The sequence below is a fragment of the Puma concolor genome, chromosome C2 (genome assembly GCF_028749965.1).
Source record: "Puma concolor isolate L17-30 chromosome C2, mPumCon1.1.hap2, whole genome shotgun sequence".
Taxonomy (NCBI): Eukaryota; Metazoa; Chordata; class Mammalia; order Carnivora; family Felidae; genus Puma; species Puma concolor.
Genome location: NC_141675.1, coordinates 98,473,234 through 98,497,471, shown reverse-complemented (window position 1 = coordinate 98,497,471; position 24,238 = coordinate 98,473,234). Strand labels below are relative to the sequence as shown.

The 24,238-nt window shown below is 37.3% G+C and overlaps 1 protein-coding gene and 1 long non-coding RNA gene across 38 annotated transcripts in view; one reads left to right on the top strand and one right to left on the bottom strand.

The window, feature by feature from the left end:
- The window catches only part of ZBTB20 (zinc finger and BTB domain containing 20), a 780,465-nt gene extending 768,626 nt beyond the window's left edge, over positions 1-11,839 (bottom strand). For 33 of the 37 annotated variants that reach the window (XM_086676282.1, XM_086676281.1, XM_086676306.1 and 30 more), the window contains exons 1-2: positions 11,741-11,839; positions 9,589-9,683 (exon numbers count right to left, since the gene is read on the bottom strand). The gene's annotated coding sequence lies outside the window, so the exon portion shown is untranslated. The remainder of the gene's footprint in view (positions 1-9,588; positions 9,684-11,740) is intronic. The other 4 variants (XM_086676310.1, XM_086676315.1, XM_086676299.1 and 1 more) reach the window with 2 other exon arrangements.
- Positions 11,836-24,238, top strand: part of LOC147577440 (uncharacterized) — a 111,262-nt gene continuing 98,859 nt past the window's right edge. Inside the window, exons 1-2 of the long non-coding RNA XR_015240550.1 lie at positions 11,836-12,264; positions 21,700-21,817. This is a non-coding gene — a long non-coding RNA (uncharacterized LOC147577440). The remainder of the gene's footprint in view (positions 12,265-21,699; positions 21,818-24,238) is intronic.

Sequence of the window (24,238 nt, the reverse complement as noted above, 5' to 3'; positions counted from 1 at the left end):
GGGGAAGACAGTCATACACAGGTCACTTTGTTTTCAGAACCCTTATTAAGTTTTTTCCTTATTATCATTTTCTTTTGAGAGAGAGAGAGAGAGAGAGAAGGCAGGGTAAGGGACAGACAGAGAGAGAATCCCAAGCAGTGTGGAGCCCGATGTGAGGCTTGAACTCATGACAGTGAGATCATGACCTGAGCCAAAGTAGGGTGCTTAACCGACTGAGCCACCCAGGTACACCCAAAATCGTTGATTTTAAAAATGTTATAGGAGGGAGATATATGGGTCTGAGATGTGTCTGGGACCTCATTATAATGATTCCCAAGAATCAACACTTCCCTCAGAAAGCATATTCCTAAATATATAAAAATGACAATGTGTTCTCTTTATGCTTTGGGATACAGATCCCAAAATATACTACAGCTATTAATCACTTGAAGTAAGCTTTAATGCAATCCCAGTTTTAATTATTTCAGGACATAATTATCTTTTTTTTTAGAAATAACTTCAAATCAATGTGCTGTAGTTGGTAGAAAGACAAATTATGACTTTGCCCAATCACATAAGTCTCCCAAAGTCCAACAGCAAGTCTTATAAATATGAAAAAGCAGGGCACCTGGGTGGCAGGGTTGGTTAAGCATCCGACTTGAGCTCAGGTTATGATCTCACCATTCATGAGTTCGAGTTCCATGTTGGGCTCTGTGCTTACAGCTCAGAGCCTGGAGCCTGTTTCAGAGTCTGTCTCCCTCTCTCTGCCCCTCCCCTGCTTGTGCACTCGTTGTCTCTCTCAAAAATAAATAAACATTAATAAAATATAAAAAAGCATTGTCAGTATTATATAGGAATTAAACATGCATCCTGCACAGTGGTTTACATGACATTACCCTCCATATTGTTCATAGCCCAATAACCCTTTTTGCTTTCTCGAAAAGCTAATGATATCACCTAACATTAAAATGTTTCTCTGGACTAGACTTCTAAACAACTTAGATAATAAGCTAAAACTCTTGTTTTTTAATTGTATGAACTTTTATGAACTTTTTTTTTAAGAATTAGGAAGCTCATATAAAATGTTCAAAATCTCAATTGCAATCTAGTAAGAGCAAAAAATACTGTGGGTTATTTGTCCTACTATCCTGATAGGAATCATATAGGATATGAAATTTGGGTTTCATCCTTGAATCACTAGGTAATGTAATTCTGTGTACTCTATTCAACACAATATCCTGAATTGATTGTAGATTTGCTTTACCATTGATGGGTGATATCTGATATATTTCTTTTCTGAATCACAGTACATATAATTTTATATTGAAACTTCTGCCATGACAGAATTTCATTAAGTATCGAAAAGAATAAAAGATCATGAGCATGTGTAAAATGTTTGGGTCTTAGAAAAGTACAGAGAAGGCCTATAATAGGTAACAACAACTGTAACAAAGCTAAATTTGAACCAGTCAACAGAAAATAAAGGAATGGATAGCCTGGTAAGGAAGAATCCAAGTAATCTTCCTAGGACAGCTACAAAAGAGCCTGATCAACAATGAATTCCTCCAAGTGTGCCAGGTAATATCTTTGACACTAGGACTTTAAAGATTAATAAAACATGGTACTTGCCCTTAAAGAAGTGCAGTTCAGTGTAGTATAATTCTAAATGCTACCTTTCTTGAGTGATGAATGTCAAAGAATTTGAGTTATGAGTTAAACTGCATCTAAAACATGAAACTGAAATTTACTTTATACTGGATGTACCCATTTTTGCATAATAAAACTCATAATTACACAAATAATAGAAACAGAGGTATTATGCATAACATGAAATTACAGAAAAGCAACAATCATTTATTTTTGGCTTTTATACACTTTGTGAATTTACTTTATAACAAATATTGAGAACATAATGTAGAATATCTGAATCAGAAGTGCCTGGAATCCTGCTCACATTTTTCCATACTGTTTTTCAGCTCAAGTCACCCATTTCAGTATAGTATTGCCTTGTTCTCAACCCTTTACTAGAATAAGATTACTGAGAGCATGAGTTTCTCTAAGGGTCAGATAGATATATAAAGGAAGGTTAGATGCAAACAATATAGCTGTTAAAAAGACTGGGTACCAAAAGATGCCAATCCTGAATACTCATTTACCTTTCTACCTTCACAGAATATTTTTCTTAGTGATGTATTCATTTAAAACATACAAAATGAATATTGTACTGTATTTCCTAGTACACTAAAATTAAGAGTCTGAGGAAAAGATCAGAGATATTGTCCTAAAGAACAGTGAAGGCATAGAAGTAGTGGTATAGTACCCTCACTATTCTTTGACCCCATTCAGATGATCCGACTCATATAATATGGCTTAACAATGAATATTAGCTCTTGAAAACTTTTGAAGTCTCTAGTACCTTGTAGACAAAAGTAGGAGTATGTATGTATACATGGCATATATAGCTGTTTGTAATTGGTTTGATGTCTTTAAAATTATTTGAATAACAAAACCTCACTTGGCAAGTTTCTATAATTCCCCTTTCCTTAACTCATGCTGACTAACCTAAATATAATCCAAACTCATATATGCTGACTTTGCCTGGGCTGATCATTTGAGCCTATTACTCAAATAGGCCTATTACTCAAAAACAGAAATGCATTTATCCTATCAAATAGAATTAAACGTTTCTTTCAATATAGTGACAAATTAAGGAAAAGTTACAGTTACATAAGAGAAGTCTAGACTCTATTCTACCTTAAGCCCTGTGGAGCCTGATTTAAAACTCCTGTGGAAAGGAGGAGATCAAAAGCTAAGTTACATAATGAAATAAAATAAAATAAAAGTATAACTTACTTCATCATTCAAATCCTTAGAAAAGCTAACAGGTGTTTTCTTGTATTTGAAAACTGGACAGCAGACAGCAACTTATAAATGCCCCTAAAAACAGTGATTTATGAATTGAGTGGCACATAGTAGATAATAAATGACAGCTATTCTCAGGTTTACCACATAGGTTTCTGTGCTAAACTGCATCTCTCTGTAATGCATCTAAACTTAGTGCCTAATTCTAAGTTATTATTGATGAGCATGTTTTTGTGTGTGTGTGCCAAAACCATAGCAATCTTTCTATCCCAAACACTGGGTGGCCCCTATTTAAGCCAGCTGTTCATTTCTGACACAAATGTAAGGGAACAAACAATAAATTTAAGGGCCTTCCAAAGTCCGTAGAATCTGTCCCAGTTTTATATATATTGTTTCTATTCTGCTTCACCCTTTTTTTTTCCCCCCTGTATGATCCCTAGTTCTTGGTTACTCAATATCTGCTTAGATTTAGTTCTCCTTTTTGACCTCTACCTTCCCAGGATCCTCAGTATCTAATGCTTCCTTTGACCTGCTCCTACTTAGGATTTTTTTGGCCGTCTTTAACATGTTACCCAGCTCCACGGTTGTCCACTGAACCAAATCAGGCAGCAGCTACCCAGTCCATCCACTGCGAAACCTTTAGACAAATTCCCTCTCAGCATTTGTAATTCTAGACTGGAGAGTTACATTTTAAAAACAGACTCTACCATAGCAACCATTCCTCCCACTTACAGCTCTTTCACCTTGTGCCCTTCTCTGAAGCCTTCTCCAAATCCACTATGCCTTTCTTGAAATAAAATTATCAGTACTAATCTGGGCAAGCACTGAGTGAAAATGATCCCAGAATAGAGGCATGTGGGGTGGTGTTTTAGAATTTAGGTGCTCTAGAGTTGGACTTGAGTTTGAACTCCCAGCTGTGTGACTTTGAACAAGTTACTAAACTTTTATGAGCCTCAGCTTGCTTATCTTTAAAAATGCCATAATAAAAATACATGTCTCATAGGATTATGGAATTAATGGAGAAAATGCAGATATAACCAATGCCTGGTGCAGAGTATGCTCTCAATAAATGTTGGCTACTGTTGTTGTTATTGTTATTATTGGTTTATTTTCAGATTTATTTTCACTATGCTTTCCACCAGTAATTTTCCTAGTCTTTTTGGCACAATGCCTTTGGAATAGAGTTTACATTGAGGCACCTAGGTGCCTCAGTCAGTTAAAGGTCTGATGCCTGATTCCAGCTCAGGTCTTGATCTCATGGTTGTGAGTTCAAGCCCTGCATTGGGCTCCATGCCCACTTAAAAAAAAAAAAAAAGAAGAAGAAGAAAGTTTACATTAATTCTTCAATATGTGTACTGGGTTTCGGTTAACTAATCGTCTAAAATCAGTTTCCCTTCTAAATATCCCTTAGAATATTTTTCCCTTATTTGCACGCATTAAAGCAATCATATCACCTTTTGTGTCCTATGTTGGATCTGTTTTCTTGACATTTCTCCCTATTGGTAGGCCCGAATAGCTGGGTATTACCTACTACATTGGACAGTGTGCATATGTGGCCTAGGAGGAGATGTATAAAATGTTTATAATCAATACCAGAACATCTACAGCTATGGGTGGGTGTAGGGAAGAGGGAGGACCCAGGGATTGTATAGCTTTTTCAGACTGCTGTTTCCATTTGTGAATAGGTAAGTACGTGATGTTTTTGAGCCTCTCGCTATCATTCATACCAGCTAAAGAAATGTGAGTCAATTAAAAAAAAACTGAGAGTGAAATTTTAAGTGAAAACTTCAAGGTTACCCCTAAATAAATACCTACAAGTAGGCATACAAGAATTGTGTATAGCTGTTTGTTTCTATATATGACAGAACATTATTTGCAAAGCCTTCTCTAACACAGATTCTTTCCGCTTTTCTTCACCAAATAAGAGTTCATTTCTTTGTCTTCCTTGCATCCTTTCTATGTAAATGTATCAATGGATAAGTATAACGAAGGATCAAAAATCAAATGCAATAGTTAATAATTATATGGAGATGGCCCGATTACCCACAGTATATTTATTTTTTGCTTAGAGAAGCACAAAAACCAAGTTTACCTTTTTTCTTTAAGAAATATATCTATTTTTCTATATATTTTATAGAATTAGAAAATGACTCTGAGTTACTTCATGCTGTCATTACCTGCTTTCTCCAGTTAAGCAACTTTATGTGGAATAAAATGCAAGAAATTCTGTTAGCAACATATCTTCATAAGCGAAAGTGAGTTGGTGAAATTTATGTAAAAATAGTAAGTTTATCATAGTTACTAACTACAAAAGATTGTTAAGTACTTAATTTTTATATGTATGTATACTTTTATAGACATGCTATATTTGCAAGCAAGTATCACTAAAATGAAACTTGTATCAAGGACTAAAAGTAAAAAGCAAAGTCAAATATTTTACATAGGCTTTTTCCCAGTGCCCTACATATCACTTCCAGTCATGTTACCTAAAGCTAAAATAGGGACCCAAGTGTCAAAAGAAACATACTCATATTATGAGAGCTGAAAGAGACCCTGAAGATGAAAAAGCTAAGGCAGAGATTCAGATTATGTGACATGCCCAAGATGTTACAACTGGTGGCACCACTAGACCCAGAACAACCTCTCCTAATTCTACATCTGAGATTTCTGACAACGTGCAATGAGAAAGTTAAATCTAATGCATGAGAAATTGATTAAAAAATTAGATGTCCCCTCAAGTTGAAAACCTTTGGATTTCATAACCTCTACTTACATGATTTTGTATTAATAGGAAAATAAATTTTAAACAACATAAAATTGTAAAAACTGACTAGAAGAAATGAAAACTACAAAGAAAATTTATACTTTTCCTTAAATCAGAACCATGGAAACAGGTGTTTTTTTAAAGTCTAAAAAAAGCCAGAGATTCATTTATTGTGTATGCATGTGTGGTAGTAGTGGGTTTGGTTTGTTTTGTATTGTTTTATTTTGTTTTGTAAATTGTTAGAGGACCTTCCAGTTTCCTGTGCAATGGTAATCTGTGTTCCAAAAACGGGGGTACATATAGAATTAATTTCTGATAATTCATAAAATACTTAACCATGAACAACTAAGTCTCTAGAAATTTTAATGACAGAAAGAAAAAAGTACCAAGAATTTCAAGATGAAAAATCTCTATCTTTTTAATGTTGTGCAAATTGGAAATAAAGAACATCTTTTAAAAAGTCAAAAATAATTGAAAAAGAGATTAAATCAGTAAAACAATTGTGTATATTTTTCCTGAAGTGCATATTCATGAGCTGACAGTAGAAAGAGGCTTGCTGCTTTGTTTGACTATAGTTCTGTTTACCTCATACTGTCAAGAATGGATTTTGACACTCACAGTATTAATATTGCTATTTTTATTGATATAATTAGCACTGCTATAAATAATTCCTCAGTCTGCTATATCTAAGTATATCATTACAATCAGCAATATTAGAGCTTCTTTTTCTTATATGATGCTTTGCAAATAGACTGCTAGCCCAAAGAACCACAGTGACCTCATGATGTGGAAGTTACTAAAAAAACACTGCCCTGTCAATAGAGACTACTGTTTTGTGTATAACTTCACTAAACAAACTAGTTTATATTTGTTTGAAACTAAAGTTTCTCACCAATCTGCTGTTTCAATTTCACATCACACCATATTGTACCTAAAACAGGCAATCTGGATTCCTGTTGCTACTCCCCCCCCCCCCCAACCCCACCCCCAAACAGCTCAGGAACAGTTTGAAATACAAGGCTTGCATATATAAAGCAAAAGAAACCAAGACACCCAAAATTCAGAATGGGTGGGTGAAAATACGTGTGCTTGAAGTCATTTGTATAACTGCTAGTGGGTGGCCCACTTGTGAGTTTTTGATCATCACATGAAAGCAAAATCAAAACATATTTTATCATGCCTCTGGATCACATCAGCTGCGATGATAACCTTATCTAGACCTTGAATAGTTTGTTCATAAAACAAAGTGGGGTGACCAACCCAGTGCATATTCAACACAGAGAATGAAGGCCAAAACAAAATGACAATACAATTCAAAACAAGTTTGTAGAAATTTTAGGCTAGTATATTAAACCTTTCTTTGTCTCTATCACTTGACAGATGGTTAGCCTTCACACAGCCTAGTATCTCTGGCAAAGAAATGACTGTATCTAGCCAATAACACCCCAAATTTTTATTTAAAATGCAGTGTACACATACTTACACTTACCTTAAAAATATGAATATTAATAGATTAGTCATTTTATTCTATTTCTTGTTTTATCACTATAAAAACTTGTCAGATATCAAGATTTGCCTTTTGCCCTATGAATACCTCTTTCAAACTTTCAACTTTCTTATGTGGATCCAGGGTTCTAAGAACTCTTCACTTTCGATTTTGTTCATTTGGGGGCTACTGGCTAATTATGCTTTAAAAAAAAAACAAAAACTTCCAGTAACTTTTAATCCAAAATTATTACAAAAGTTACAAAGATTTAATTAGCTTATGTTTCTATGTAGCTTGGAGCAAAGTTTTGGTAGTAACAATGAGTTAAACAAAATCACCTGGGAACATGTCAAGGACCACAAGGCAGGACTGGAATTATTTATCCAATACTGAAATATGTCTTTATTCAAAAACTGCTCATATAAAAATGTATACTCACACACACATAAACACACACTAACCAACCATTAGAATTAGCAAACACTCTTAGTTTTTAACATTCTATCAACCATTCTTCCCCTTTCTCTTTAAAAAAAAGATTTCATCTAAGACAATATATTCCATTAGCAATATTCTCTGCTTTTCTTCCTAAATCTTCCTATTTATAGCTTTCCAATGCTGGCAGGTCGGTATACAAATAGCCAGAGGCAACCTCAACGTTTTCTAAAGTGCATTAATATGTACCCTTTCTGGAAGAGGTGATTATGCTACAAATTAGCATAAATAGAGATCTAATGTAGGTATAGAAATTCAAGCCCTTCACAGCAGGGGATAGGAGGGCTGGCAGTGGGAGGATTGTGTGTAAAAAAAAAAAAAAAAAAAAAAAAAAAAAAAGTTATCCTACTTACCAACTGAACACTGATTTGGCTAACAAAACAAGACTCACTGTGGCAGAGAAAAATAGCGAAAATCAGAACTTGTTATTTGAGAACTATGAACTAAGTTTTGGAAAGGTGAGACACCCACTACTTAAAGCAACAAACTCAGCGTTAAATCATATACTCTGTTAACTGAGAACCAAGTTTCCTTCTGTTAGAAACCTAGGATTTTTACACCTACAGACTAAATGATTAAAGTAATGCTAAAATCTTCTGTAATGTTCCTCTTGCATTACAAATGGTCTATTAAATCAGAGAAGTGCCAATCAAATGCCTTTGTAGTTTGAAAGAAAGGTTTAAATAACAAAGCATTTTTTGCAGGCCTCTCTCTTTTTCTCTCTTTAATGTCACCTATAAATTAATTACAACAAATTTCCATCTTCTCTTCATAAAACCACAACTGAAAAAGATTTAGGCACTTAATTTTTCAGACATACTCCTAAAACAAATTCTTACTAAAAAATTAAGATATTCTAGCTTATGTTTTACCACAATTTTCTAACAAGACAAAAAGCTCCATCGGAATTTTACAGTAAATTCCAAGACACAGATTTTTTTTTTAATATAAAGTAACATTTTATTTATTTCAAAGGCATGCTTAAAATTATGAAAAAAAGAAGACCCCTATCTGTTAAAAAGACCTACTAAAATGTATGGAGAAAGTTTCATGACAATAACGAAGGGTACAAATAAAGTTAGCTCTTCCTTTCTTGCCATTGGCAATTAGTAAACAGCTCCATGTCCCTCAAACTTCCGTACATTCTTTCAAATTGTACTCTCCAAAATGAGAAAACAGCTAGGTTTTAAAATTTCATACAAAAATCTCTTCTCCTAGCAATCTTAAGTACGCAAGGATATGTGACATTAGAATGTAAACTCCACAAAGGCAGGTTATTTTATGTCTTCTCTGTTACATCTCAAGTGTCTAGAACAATTTTGTGAATGTAAACATCCATTTCAGAAAAGCATGATTATTTCAAAGAATAAAGCAGAGCTCATCAATCTCCACTTCTATATTCCAAATGTTTTAAAGAAGTCTTTGTCACTCATTCTAAAATATTTGAAATAATTTGTAATTCACTTATAAATTTTAGATCTTTTAGAGTAACTTAGTTGTATCTAAACTGACCTAATTATTCAGTCAAGTCCAATTTGGTAAGAAAGCCTTCTTTAGACTTTCGCTACTGAGATAAAAACAATTCATTTAACCTGGCTTTTTCCCTAGATTTTATTCCTATGCCAAGTAGTCAGATTCATATTAATTTGACAGCAAAATTAGTTGGGTATTTGTGGGTCACAAAAACTTTCTGAACAAACTACATAGTAAACTGCCATCTCATCTAGTAGTTCTAAACACACACACCCAAAATTGTAACTCTCACTAGCCACACAGACATAGAAGTTTTTTCTTTCCTCTAAACTCATGTTGTCTTTCAGTAGCCAGTGAGTGTACACATGAACTGTATCTGATTTTCTTGCTGTAGTAGTAAGCTTAAAATACTGGCATCTTAATTGAGCTAGACAGATAAGCATAAAGACTTCTTCCCCAAAATGGATAAAATTTAACAATTGTTTAATCTTAAACTTTTTTCTTTAGTCTGTTAAAATTGGGACCTCACCATGAAAGGGCGTATTGCTTTGGAGGCTGGTAGACAGTTAACTTGTCACCTGATCTTCATATGCAAAAGGCCTGTATTCCACTGGTCTGTGAGATCTGAAATCACAAAACCAAAAATACCCAACTGCTGGACTCACTGAGCAGCTAGTATATTTCTAGAAAATTCACTTTTCTTCTTCCTCTCACCTGTTTCCTTGAGCACCATAGATTCTTAAGCCTAAAGCCCTCCAAAATTGAACTCAATGGAAATCACAACCACAATCTTAAGAATTAAACCTTGAGCCCTGAACAAAGAGTAACATCAGCAATTCTTCAAGGGCAATTCCAAAAGCTTTTTTGAGAGAAGCCCATTCCCGAGAGGGCACAGTGATATTACCATGCACAATTTGTACACCAACTTTGATACATTCTGATTAAGAATGAGAAGAGTGAACAAAGGCATGTAAAATCAATGTAAATTGTTTTGTTTTTGTTTTTGTTGTTGTTGTTTTCCTAGAAATCTAGAAGTACCTAGCTGTAAAGCTGAAATGCAGAAAGTAGCCAAATCTGGCCTGGTCAAACTTACGTGAGGGGCAGAGGAGAGTATATCTGAACTATTCCCATGTGATAGCAAATGGTATTTGAGATTAGGAGCAACAGGTAAGAAAGTAAACCATTTATGAACTGAATTTGCTAATACAAATGCTTATCATTTAAATTTAGTGTTTACAGCTAAAGAATTTATTTACAAAATGGTCGCTACAATTTGTTTTCAAACTTTCACTAGCAACAAGTTAAGGATAGCTAACTTTGGAATAGAACTCGCTTGAAATCATGGGGAACGAGTGGCCTCTGTTAATTCTATTAGCTGAAACTTATACACGACCACGCAGTGAGAAACTCTCCACTTTAGCATCATCTTGGCATACTTTTTAGCATCATTTACCATACTTTACCATTAATGGTTAAGTGGCGAAGACAATTTCCAGAGGTCTAGAAAGTTTACGTGTGCCAGTGCTGATTCTGAGGACATTATTTAGCCCACAGACTTCCAAATTACTTCCTATCTCTTCCAGATTTTTATTTGAGAACTGTCATCCTGCCACTGACCCCATTCAACTGAGTTCAGTGTTAAGAGATCAGCGGATTACCGTGCTAGGTAGTGTAGCTGTACGCCATATTGTGTTTTTCGCTAATGTTTATAGTTTATGTGTGTGCCTAGCATATGTTTGTGCAAGTGTGTTTATCAATAGAACTTTTAGAAAATCCCTGCCTCCTGCCTCTTCAGCATCCTTAAAAAGGATAACAGCTGCGGAGAGGGGGGTGGGTGGCGGGGGGCGTGAGGTGGGTGGTGGAAGAGGACCAGAAGCCACACAGTAATGCATTTAACAACGTAGGAGAGTGCATTTCTTTTCAACTTTCAAAAAGCTTCCAACCGTTCTATCTCAACTATCGAAAAGCGTAAACATTGTTTAATGTTTCCAAAGGGGCCCAAAGGACAGAAAGAAGGAAAGGCGTATCTTCCCTTCCCAAGCCCCCTCCTCTATAGTCGTAGCAGCGAAGCAGGCGGGGGCCGGTAGCTTTGGTGTCTGGAGGGGCGTCCAGCGGCTCTGGGGCCAGGACACCTCCCGCCCCCCCCCAGTTCTCTGAAGACGCTCCAGAGACCGCGAGAGCCACGGCAAGCGGGGGGAGGGCGAGGAGGGAGGGGGCGGAAGACAAGCCGGCGCCTCTAGCAGCTCCTGAGCCCCGGCTAGTCCCCCTCAGCTCTTCTTCTTGGAAGCGGCAACTCCAGGCGCAGGGAGTGGAGAAAAGAAGGCAAAAGACACGTTTCCAGCTGCGGGACTGCCCGCCCGCCCGCTCCTGGGACCCGGGACCCTCCCGCGCTCCCTCCCTTCCCGCTGGGTCGCGCGAGGCCGCAGCCACCGCCCCGCGCGAGGAGGGGCGCCCGGGGGGGAGGGGGCGCAGGCGGGGCGGGGCGCGGGGGCGCGCGCCCTCGGCCGGCCGACGGCCCGCGGGCTTGTCTCTAACTCGCTCCCCCAACCCCACCCCAGTCCCTTCCTTTCCCGTCCCGTCGCCCCACCACTCCAAGTGTCTCACGGACGCTTCGTCCCCCTCGCACGCACACTCCCCTCCCTCCAGCCCGCCCCACAACAAATTAGAGTTTTGGGGGTTACCTCCTCGCGCTCTTTAATCTTCTTTCCTCAACTCCTAAACTTCCCCCCGCCCCTACTTCTTCGGCAGAAGGCCCACATTGGGTACCTCACGCCGCGAACCCTCTATCTTTTTCCGCTATTGGGTTGTTCTTATGCCACTCTTGGCTTAAGTGAGCCAATCAGAATGGGGCGCCCCTCGTGAGGTTGCCGCCCATAAACAAAATGCACTCTTCCTCCTCCTCTCCCCTGTCCCCGCCTTCATATGCTTCTTCCCTCATCTCTACCACCTTCGATTGGGCTAGAAGAGGCCCAATCCGCTATCTCAAACATCCATTGGGGCACGGAAACTTCGCTCAGAGAATCCTTAATAGGCGATTGGTCGACATTCTTCCCACTCCCCCTACCTCTGCCGCACCTTCGCCCACTCTGGAGAGGTCAGTCGTATCTCGTTGTTCAGTGATCCGAGAGGTGGAAAACTATTGGTTCAGAGAGCCCGTCATACCGGATTGGAGTGAGCCATGATTGGTCAGCACCGACACGATCAGGTTTGGTTGTCTGCTCCTCCGCCCCTTCTCCCTTTTTCCTCCACCTCCGTCCCCCCCACCACTGCTTTTACTTTCTACGCATTTCTATTTCCTCCTTTATTTATTTATTTGTGATAAACTTAAATGACCCGGCGACGGAGGCGGGACTCGCGGCGAGGCGGAGGATGACGAGGGACGGCCCGGGGCCAATTGCCGAGGGGGCTGCAGGGTGAGGGGCAGCTTCGGTGGCCAGTGAGAGGCAGGTGTCTGGAACGCGCTAGGCCTGTGGAGCCGGGATGCCCCAGCGGAGGCGGCGGTTACCCGCTGTCTGGCGCGGCGAGCTGGCGGGGAGGGGTAGCCGCGGAGGGGAGGAGGGGGTGTCGCTGTCGCAGACAGCTGAGGCAGCAGGATGGAAGCTGGAGCTAGGGCCGTGGGAGGAAAGCTGGAGGGAGTGTCTGGCGAGGAGGCGGCTCGCAAGGCCACACTGGGTCACGCTTGATTCCTGCGGGGAAGGCTGCAGGTTGCCAAGCCAGGAGGTCAGCAGAGGCCGCTGAAGCAATGCCAGGGCGCAAAGAGAAAATTTGTCCGTTCAGGAGGTTTAGAAAAATACTATGTAAAACAGTTCGTAGTAAGCCGCCCTTAATAAAAATGAGGATATTATCCTAACGGGAAAAGCAGATTATGTTTCTTATTACTAAACGCCTGAAGTACCAACGACCCAACCGGAGCCCACAAAATTCAATATCCTGAGGGCTAGAAGGAACAAATAAAGCAACATGGAAAATTAAATGCGGTTCAGATGCTTCAATAAAACCTTCATCCTCATCCATTTGTCACTCAACATAGCATTCCCCAGAGCCAAATTCTTACCAAGTTTTGGTCCAGTACTCAGGCATTGGGAGAAAAAAAAAAAAAAAAAAAAAATGAGGCTCAAGGCCAGCAAGATGTTCAGGAAGGATTCCTAAAAAGGGGTAAGATAGAAAAAAGTGTATATATTCCCTTTCACTATACAAAGAAAAAAATAAATCTCTGCCAAAATAAAAAGTTGCATTTTTTAGGGAACTTATAGAACAATAATTTATCACAAATTAAGGGACTTTATGAAAAATAAAGAATTTACACTCTGCAGTTTGAAAACAGAATTTTTTATGGAACATGCATGTGGTGTAGAGTTTCTGATAGACTGTGTTAAGTTCTCTGAATTTTATCCTAGACTTCCTTGGGATATGCAGCATGCATTAAAGAAAAAAATATTCCTGACTTGTTAGAGATGGTAAAAACAGACTTTATTCAGGATCATTGAGATAGGTATAGATACGACCACTGTGATAAAATTTTTGCAGTGGAAGGAGATTGGGCTGAACTCCAAGTATATCATGGGCAAGTGGGAATTTTAGCCAGGGAGCAAGGTGGAGCGGTTGAAAAATTACGAAGAGGCAACATTAGGCGTAAGTGGGAATTTTGGCTAAACCAACCTAAAACAATTCTTGCTGAAGACAGGCCAGGGTGCTCAGGGGGATGGTGGAGGAAAAGGACCCTGGTCATCTATGAAGAGTGATCAGATTGGGGGTAGGGGGAAGGTGCTTGCTAAACTGGCTTTGAGGAGTTCTTGCTGAAACTGGATTTCACAAGAAAGTGCACAGATGCCTGGCTTTGATTAGGGGTCTTTGGCAGAACCTAAGCAAAAGAAATTGGCCCTGGTGGGAAAAAAAAAAACAAAAACGTAGAAGCCTTGACCTCATAAATACAATTAGCTATCTTTTGAGGAGTATATGAGGGTTTCAGAATGTATAAAATGATTGCATCAGGTGTCAAGTTTTGAAGTCCAATAAAGTGTACAAATTGCTATTGAATCTGGAAGCTAAAATATTTCAGAATTTACGTATACATCTTAGAAGTGATGTAGTGACTGTAACATGTTCCATACAGAATAGTCAGCTTTACATGAGAAAATGCAGTAAAATTTAACAAAGATGTTTAAACAGTTAATCCCTTAACTTTTCCAAGGGGCAGTGGCCACTCCCTTTATGTACTACTTAAAACTCATCCTTTTCAACAAGGTTGGTGTTTGTTTGTGTTTATGTTTACTTATTTATTTGGAGACAAAGTTCCAACAGGGGAGGCACAGAGAGAATCCCAAGCAGGCTCTGCTCTGTGAGTGCAGAGCCCAATGCAAGGCTTCATCTCAAGAACCAAGAGATCATGACCTGAACTGAAATCAAGAGTCCAGCACTTAACCAGCTGAGTCACCCAAGTGCCTCTTTTCAACAAGTTTTTAAAGCTATGATTCAGTGTTATTGGTGTGAGACTTGTTAGGATTGTAATGATAAAGCATTAGGAAAGCAATGTAAGGTGCTCCAGTGGTGCTATCGGTTAATGCATGATGCTTATACAGGAAAGCAGTGTAAAATAATATTCTAATTTATAAATATTTGTAAAATATTCTCATTTATATCCAGTTTTCCTGATGGCAGATTCTGGGGTTAGAATGATGTGTCTATAAGGAATATGTCAGTCTTTATATTTACATTACCCACACACAGACTTCAATCACCAACCTACCCACACACAGATATACAAAAGTCCCGAAAGATGCAGCAAAAATTCCACACTTGTATCAAGGGGCAAAGAGATGTTTCTTTGATGTAGCAATTAGCAGAATTGAGAAAAGGGATACAATAAGAAGGATGTGGTAGCAAAGAATGAGAGGGTGATGAAGAAGACATGATTGATAGAAAATGAAAAAAGTGAGGATTGCTTAGCTAAGGAAGAATTTTATAAGGAATTTCTCTCAGGACCTTAACCTGTTTCCTTCACAGATCTTAAATAGTATACAAGCCCTAAAATTTTAAAGGTGATTAAAAGAAGCCAAACTAGTAGTAAGTGAATTCTTCGTATGTTACAAATGAAGATAGACTTTCAATGCTTTATCTGCATCACAAGTGGCAGAGCTTGTTTTCAAACTTGTCTGTTTTCCTTTTTTCACTATGCCATTTATTCATTCATTCATTCATTCAAGAAATACTAAGTGCATTTCCTCATAACAGATATATTTACGAGCCTTTGAAATCCCTGGGAATTTAAAAACCAAAGATACACAAGATTTGGCATTTTTCTCCAAAGAGTTTACTGTGTATTGGGAGAGAAGTAAAGGAATCAATTACTATGCTGTGTACATATGTGATATATATAACATGGAAATACAGAAGAGAGAATGCCTAACTCCTTAGAATTGGGGAATATTTGTAATACACTGAAATCACTATACTGAATACAAAATTAGATCATGCTCCCAAGTGGCTTAGATTCTAATAAGGGCACTAATTAGACATATACAGTAAAAAAAAAAAAAAAAAAAAAAAAAAAACAACCTATATTACTAGCCAAAACAAGAAGAGTTTTTAAAGAAGAGTCTTAATGATAGAATAAATAGTGTTATGGGAGGTCAGAAAAATACTGTTTATAGCTTGAGGGATGCAGGGGTAGGAAATCAGGAAAATTTTAATGGCAGAAGTAACTTTTGAGATGGTCTTTGAAGGATGTGTTAAGAGAAATTACCGCCTTTCCACACATAAAACCATATATGAAATACACTTGATATTTTTGCCATTTACTCAAAGACAGGTACCACTTTTCTGTATATGTGCTCACCATTAATCTAAGCAAATAATAGCCAATAAAAATGTTAAAAGAAATGAATCTTTTATAGTGAAATGAAGTTGAGTTAAACATCAAAATGTGTTAGGACAACATGCCAATAATAAAGGTTAGACAATTCCATCTGAATCTCTCTAAAGAGAGATTTCTATAAATCCAGTTAACCCAGATGTGATATAAGGTATTCTAGCCCTAGGTACTTATTTAAAATTTGCCGTGACCCCCCAATATGGTAGAAGCATGAAGCCCTTTATAATATTTCACTGGATTTGCAGGGGCTTGTGTTTTCTTAAGTTCCTATACCCAGATACTCATTTCCTTTTATGTTTTCTCTTTTGCCCCAAGCCATTGATTTCAATGGGAAAGTCACAGCAGAGCCATGAGTTTCCACCAAAACCTCATTCACATAACAAAAATATAATGGACTTGGCTAAAGATTGTGATATTGGGATAGGAAAGTAGAGAGAGTAGAAAAGAAGAAATCTGCTAACTGGTGAGGGGCTGGCCCAGGATAGGCAAACTGAACAAGGGAATAGAAGAGAACCCAGAAATAGACCCATGCTCATGCATAAATGACAATTTGATAGTATTATATATCATCAACACAAATTACTGGGAGAATAGAGACTATTCAATAAATGGTGTTAGGAAGATAGGGAATAAAGGATATTGAATCTAGTTTACATAAGATATAAAAAAATCTGGGGCGCCTGGGTGGTTCAATCTGTTAAACATCCAACTTCAGCCCAGGTCATGATCTCACCATTCAGACCAAGCCCCGTGTTGGGCTCTGTGCGGACAGCTTAGAGCCTGGAGCCTGTTTCAGATTCAGTGTCTCCCTCCCTCTCTGCCCTTCCCCCACTTGCGCACTCTCTCTCAAAAGTAAATAAACATTAAAAGAAAATTTTAAGCATAAAAAAATCAATTTCATTTTCAGTCCTAATAGGACTAGATTATGTGTTTGACCTGCAAATGGGAGGTGGGCACTATAATTGATGGTTCTGTCTGAATTACATGACTGGATTCTGGGAGGAACAGTCCCCAACAGGAGCACAGGATAAACAACAACCATACAGCATAGCACAAAGCTCAGAGATCTCCTGAAGTCCTTAGACCCTGTTGTGCCTGAGACCAACTATATCCTTGTCATTCTTAATTATCACAAGTAAATGATTTTCTTTTAATTGGTTAAGGTGGTTTGAATTGGGTTTGTGTCACTTGCAATTTTACATTTGTAAGTCTTAAAGTCCATTGGTAATTTTACAGTTTATTTACATAGATCACACGAAGTTTCATCATTGCCACCGAAAATGTTTTATAGTTGTTGCCCACAATTGTACACAGGGACGTTTTTTCATTACTTATATGTAGGAAAACTACTTGTGTTTATATATTGACTTTATACTCAAGACATCTTAGCAAAAACTTTACTTAACACTCATCATTTGATTTCTCTTGATTTTATGTTAAAATTCATATCATCTCCTAACAGTGGTGATTCTTCTCTCTTTTCAGTGTTTGTGATGTATGGTTTTTTTCTCTTGTTTTGTTGACCAGACTGATGGCAAAATGTTGAACAATAGTCATGGTACAGTGCATCTTTGTCTTCTTTCTGAATATTTGATGTTGCACCTTTAAATATGTTTCTTGCTGAAAGTTCTGTTAAAGCAGTTGCCATATATTCATAGTTTGCAAAGTGTTGTATCTTGAAAATCATGAATAAGTATTGAATTTTATCAAGTATCTTTTCTAAGTGTACAAAATAATCATTATTATTTTCCCTTTATTCTGTCAATGCATTGAATTACAATGACAGATTTACTGATATCGACCCATTCTTCCATTCCCAAAATAATTTTTTAATTTTATTACTATTTAAAGAATAATGTATTTAATTTATTGATATTTTTATCTGGGAATTTGAAAAATTCAGAGATTGATATTTATAAGTAGGATGAACCTTGTTCAGCCTTTATCTAATTTTGAGATTTTTATTGGGATACTCTCCTAGAATTAGTAGGGAAAATTATGTCTTTTACCATGCTTATGGTTTTTATTCTTTTTTTTAAGTATAGATTTTTGTTTTTGTTTTTGTCTTAAATTTATTTATTTTGAGAGAGGGAGAGCGAGCAGGAAAGGGGCAAAGAGAGCAGGAGAGAAAATCCCAAGCGGGTTCCACACTGTTAGCACAGAACCTGACACAGGGCTTGAACCCACAAACTGTGAGATCATGACCTGAGCTGAAGTCAAGAACCAGAGGCTTAACATACTGAGCCACCAAGGCACCCCTAAAAGGGTAGACCCCATCTATCTTCTCAGTTCTATAGTTGTGGACACTATACCTATCTACCTCCTCCTGATTCATTTTGATAATTTAAATTTTCTTAGAAAGGTATTCCTTTCTCAAATTTAGGTGTTTTTTTTTTTTTCAAATTTCCATATTTACTTTTTAATTTACATAGTGTTATTTTATTTTTTAACCACTTGTCTTTTTTAAGTGGCCATAACTGGTGTCTTTGACAGCACCACATTTATTTCTTTGTGAGCAGATGATATTATTTATGTATTTATTTATTTATATAATTGTGTTTGCAGTTTAATTTTTTTAGCTGCAGGCATCTGAATCATCTTCCTACATCTGAGGAATTTTAGAATTTTGGACCTTATCTATCACTGTGTAACGAACTATTCCAAAACTAAGTGGCTCAAAACAACCACTGTTTTCTTTGCTCCCTATTATATGAGTTAGCAATTTGGGCTAGGTTCAGTTGAGTGGCCCTTCTACTGGACTTCCGATTGTTTGGGACTTCACTCCAGATCACCAGAAATGTCAAAAGCCCCACTTGTTTCCCCTTTACATTACTAGAGTCACCCTGTGTATGGCAGGCCTTACTCTCCGTACATGCACAGATGCAACAGATACTTCCCAGGAAAAAGTAGCTGGCAAATTCAGTTTACCCAAGAGAAACTCTTCTCCCTCTGGTATTTTGGTTTCTCAATTCTTCTTTGTATCCACAGGTCTCTGGTTTTCTTAAAAATACAGTTTGGTAATGTATGTAATTTTTTTTTTTTTTTTTCTAGTTCAAGTGGGAGTTATGGCCTGTTACTATCTTCTGCATCTTGCCTGGAGGCAGACATTTAATATTCAAGTTTTAATTTCAGATATTTTTCAGTTGTAGAATTTCCACTTGATTCCTTTTGATGAAGTCATATCTATGCTGAAATTCTCCAGCTTTTCCTCTTATTCCAACATATTAAACTTATTTAGAACATACTTATTTAAGTAAAACTCCCACACCTGTAGGCTTGTTTCTGTTGTCTTTCTCTTGGTTTGAGTCATTCATTCGTGTTTTTTTAGTATGTCATATAATTATTTACTGAATGCTGTTATTGTGATGAACAATTATGAAGAATAAGTTTTCTTCTGGGAGGCAGAAGAGTGTAGGCAGATCACTTTGATCCTGATGCAGGCTGGTGTTAGTGTTTATTTAGGAATGTCCCTTTGAGACAGGTTTATTTCCATAGGCAGAGCCTTTCTAGGGTCTCAAATGAAAGCCTTGGTATTTACCGGTTCTATTTTAGCAGTCTCTGAACTCCATCCTCTGTCCTGAAGCAAGAAATTTCTGCTCAGCTGTAGCCTTACAGCTGCTGTTTTCTGGTGGATTTCTTGAAGTTACTCTCTGCATATATAGCTTAAAGTCCACAAGCTTCTCAAGATAAATCACCTGCATAATTTTGGCCTTACTTGGCTCAATCCTTCCTCTCTGAAATTTGCCCTTCGAGTTTTAACCACTTTGGCAGAGTCAAACCCTGTCCCATCATGCCTGGAGCTCTCTACTCAGACTCTATTCCCCACTTTGTGAACTAGCAAATGGCTCGGGGAAAAGGCCAGACTGACTTTCAAGTTCACCTTGTTGTGCTTCTCTTCTCTCAGGAATCATAGCCCTTCAAACCCTGTCTGCATCGATTGTCTTCAAGTATTTTATATATTTATAATTTATTCAGCTTTTATAGTTGTTTCTGGCACAGAATTAGTCTACTAAAAGTTACTCTATCATAACTGGAACCCCTATGAATAATATATATCACTTTACCATGTTGAACACATAAAACCAGTTTACCTGTCCTTTAATATTCAAATTAAATATTTGTAATCATCATCTAATAGAGTAAAGATGTCCTTCATTCCAATTCAGGATATCCCAGTGATAAGTCTAAAATTCTCAGAGATGCTTACTAAGTTATGACAGTCATTCATGCTTTCGTATCATGACCAAAACATCTGATTTACTCACTAGGAAAGGTTTCCATTGATTCTGTTGCTTCCATCCAGTGTTGCTTTCAAAACTGACAGATCTCTCTCTAAGAGAGAGTGCCTAACACATATGTCACTACAGCTGGTCCCACTTTGGTTTCTTAAGGGTCAGGCATGGTGTGGAAACCTCTTTCCCTATGTTAGTATCATTTATGGACCCATGAGCCTAGACTTCAAACCTTATAGTGATTTTGTTATAGAGATCTTCAAAAAAAAAAAAAATTAGAGATAGTTTACTCTTGGCATCCATGCGGTGGATGGGTGGTGGCTTCAGAAAGATTTCTTGCCTCATCCACATGCTGGGCCAGAATAAGCCCTTTCCTCCAAACTTTGTGTTCTAATCCTCAGGTAAGGATGGAATTATTTCCTTCATTGTCCTAAGACTTGCTGTAATTTCGGTCACTAGATAAATCAATAAATCACATTTTTGCTTGGGAAAAATTTACAATAATGTCAAAAAATAATCTCTTAAATATTATTTACCCAGTAAAGTTCTCCCTCTCTAAGGTTCCATTGTTCAGTGAATGCCTCAGTGTTGATGTGTGGACCATTTCAGTGTTAAAGAATGTCCATAGATGTGGTATACATTAGAAAGCTACTAGAGATATGTTAGTTTCCTTTTGCTGTTGTAACAAATTATCATAAGCCTAGTGACTTAAAAAACATAAATTTATTATCTTACACTTCTGGACATCAGAAGTCCAAAATCAATCTCAGTGTGTCAAAATCAAGGTTGTCACAGGCCTTGATCCTTCTGGAGGTTCTAGGAGGAAACCCATTTCCTTGTCTTTTCTAGTTTCTGGAGGCCACCTGCATCCATGGAACCATGAAGCCCCATCCTCCATCTTCAAATCCAGCAGCATAGCATTCCAATCTCTCTCTACTTCTAATATCTTCTTGTTTTAACTCTGACCCTCTTGCCTTCCTCCTATGAGGATCCTCGTGACTGTATTTGGCTACCTGGATAATACAGAATACTCTCCCCATCTCTGAGATTCTTAATCCCATCTGCAAGGTCTCCTTTGTTCTGTGACATATTCTAAGTTTCTGAGGATTAGATTATGGACATCTCTGGGAGAAGGATAGATATTCATCCTATCAGAGAAGGCCTCTTAAGCACTATGATCTATATACTCTCAAAAAACCCAAGGAATATAGGGCTCTTGTTTTAGAAATGGAACCTAATAGTCTAAACATAACTTCCTAAGTCTTAACAACAATCCTTGAGTATATGTATTTTTACATAGCAATTCTATAACCCAAAGACTGAAACACTCAATTTCTATAGCTCAAGGATTTCTGGACTATTTCCTAATGTACAGACATTAGAGTGGATGAGGTGGAGATGGCAAGTAGTATTTCTCCATTGCTAAATGTTTTTTAGAGAACAGTCCTAAAAGCTATTCTTTTAAGATCTTTCAAAATCATGCAACAGTCTAGAAATAGCTCAGTTTATCAAAGATTAATTACACTCTCTCTCACAGGCTGATGGAAAATGCATTGGAGTCTAATCCAGAATCACAGCCAGAAATCTAGAGTCACAAGAATTCACAAGTCCATGAATTTCACCAAGATCCTTTTTTATGCCCCTCCTCAAATTCAGTAAGTGCGCTCTCTAAGCTATTTTATTGATTTATTGATTTGTTGATTTATTGTCTATCTGTAATTGGCAGAAAGGAATAAAAAGACCTTTGGTGACTTGTTTTTTTTCTTGAAAAATATGACTTTAAGACAGAAGTCACTATCTTTGTGAACCCTACAGAAAAAATGGATCATGCCTCTACATAAGGAAATACTAAAGTCATCACCTAGTAGAGAAAAGCATAAAGGAAATTAGAGATTTTTTTTTTTCAAATTGTGTATCCCTAAACTATTTGTGCAGAAAACTAATCTGCTCTGTATTAAATCTCCAGAGAAGATTGGTTTAAAAGTAACTCCAGTGTTTCTTCAACATCTTAGTTAGAATTTTCATGTTTCCAAGTTTATGAAATGCACCTAAATGAATGATATTCTAAATGCCAAGGACATTTTGAGTTTCAAAACAGGATGCCTTCCTGAGAATCAGATTTAAGCAGCTATCCTCATAAAAATCTTTGGCAAGTACAGAAGCCACAGGGGGAAATGACAATAAACTTTTAAGTTTGAAGACTGGATATTTGAAAATATGATGCCTATTTTCAGCACCTTTTATAGATATACAGTAAACTTGGTTGTTTAAGAATATGCAAGTATATTATGTTTAACTTGATTTTCTTGGCCTATTTAGAGATCATAAACTCCCCCACAAGGTAAGATTTTTTCCTACTTTTTAAACAAGTCATCATGAAAAATGTTTTCCTCACCTTCTAATTTTACCATGTCCTTCAAGCTTTCATGGGCTATACACTTTGCAAATAATGTCCAAAATTGGAGACTGAGGGAGTGTCATTTTAAATGAAAAATTTTCAATGGATCCATACACATCTTTCATTATGGCTGGTAGTGACTCTGGGAGGGGGAAGGCTTGTTTTAGAGCAGAAAGATTTAAACTTGTTGAAGGATTTCACTGAAAGACTGGTATTGTTCAAAGCACATAAGAACTAAACACTTGCAATAAGTGGTTGTATTCTCAGGAAATTTGGATGATTTAGATTTGGGTGACAAGCAAATGAGTGGTTCCCTGTAAATAAAAGGTCCAGGAGCATAGACTCACAACCCTTGCTAGCTCTTCTGCTTCCTGTATATCCTCAGACATTTTAGTGCTTCCCATGTCAGTAGTGTAGGAGGAGTAGTACATATGCCTGAGGTAAACTTGAGTTTCTTCATAGAGGACCAGAGACCAAGGGAAAGAAAAGGAAAGACGTTTAGACCTATTTCCTGATTCTCATTGGGAACACTCTGATTTACTTTAATCTGTACACATTGGATTGTGCTTGCGTTCTTTGCAGTCTCTACTACCTACCCTTCAAATTCAGAGATGATACAACATTTGAATTTAGAAGGAATGCAAAGCACAAATCTTGAAAATCAGCACATTATTACATTGTTATTTGAATTTATATGTGATGATTTAAATATGATTTAAATATGAAAGTCTTTTTCCTGTTTTCTTTCATGGCCAAAGTTTAAACTCTAAAATTCAATTGAGAACTTCCTAATTTTGCTAAATATTGTATGCATAAATACACATTACCCTTATGCATCAGACAATCTCCTGAAAGAAGCATGTTAATTCTACTGCAGTCTAATAAGGGCCATGGTGGAGGTATGTCCTAAACCTAACATTTTTTGAATGTTTATTGCATGCTTAAGGACTATATATACAGTTAATTTTTCCATAGCTTTATGAGCTAAGTACAATTATTATCTCCATTGAAATATAGGAAGAATTGAGGCTTAGCATGTTTAAAAACATAGTGAATTTTTGGGGAATGTCAAATAGTTTACAGTGACTGACATCTAGGTTTCTGTTGAGATATCCTTTATTGTGGGATAGAATTGATTCATTAGGTTTGTTTTTCTTTTTCTTTTTTTTTTTAAGTTTACTTATTTATTTTGAGAGAGAAAGAGAGACAGAGAAACAGAGAAAGAGAGAGAATCCCAAGCAGGCTGCATGCTCAGCATGGAGCCTGACTCGCAGCTCAGTCTCATGACTGTGAGATCATGACCTGAGCCGAAATCAAGAGTCAGACGCTTAACAGACTGAGGCACCCAAGCATGCTTCATGAAATATTTTTTTGATAGGCTGGTTGAAGTATCATCTCATACAGCTTCTCTCTCATCCAATCTGTATTTTAACCATTGAGCTTATGGCCTTCTAGTCTGACTCCTCTGATGTTCGTTCTGTCCATTTGTGAGAGGTGAAGGGTGCTGGGAGTAGAAAAACTCTTGGAAAGAAGGGTCCAAAATTCATGTGACAATGATAGATGCATGAGAGAATAGTCTAGAATAGGATCCTTCCCCATAAAGATAGCATCCAAACAGGAGATTTCAAAAATAATAACTGCAGAAAGAAGAATAAAGCCATAGCAATGTCAAACCTCT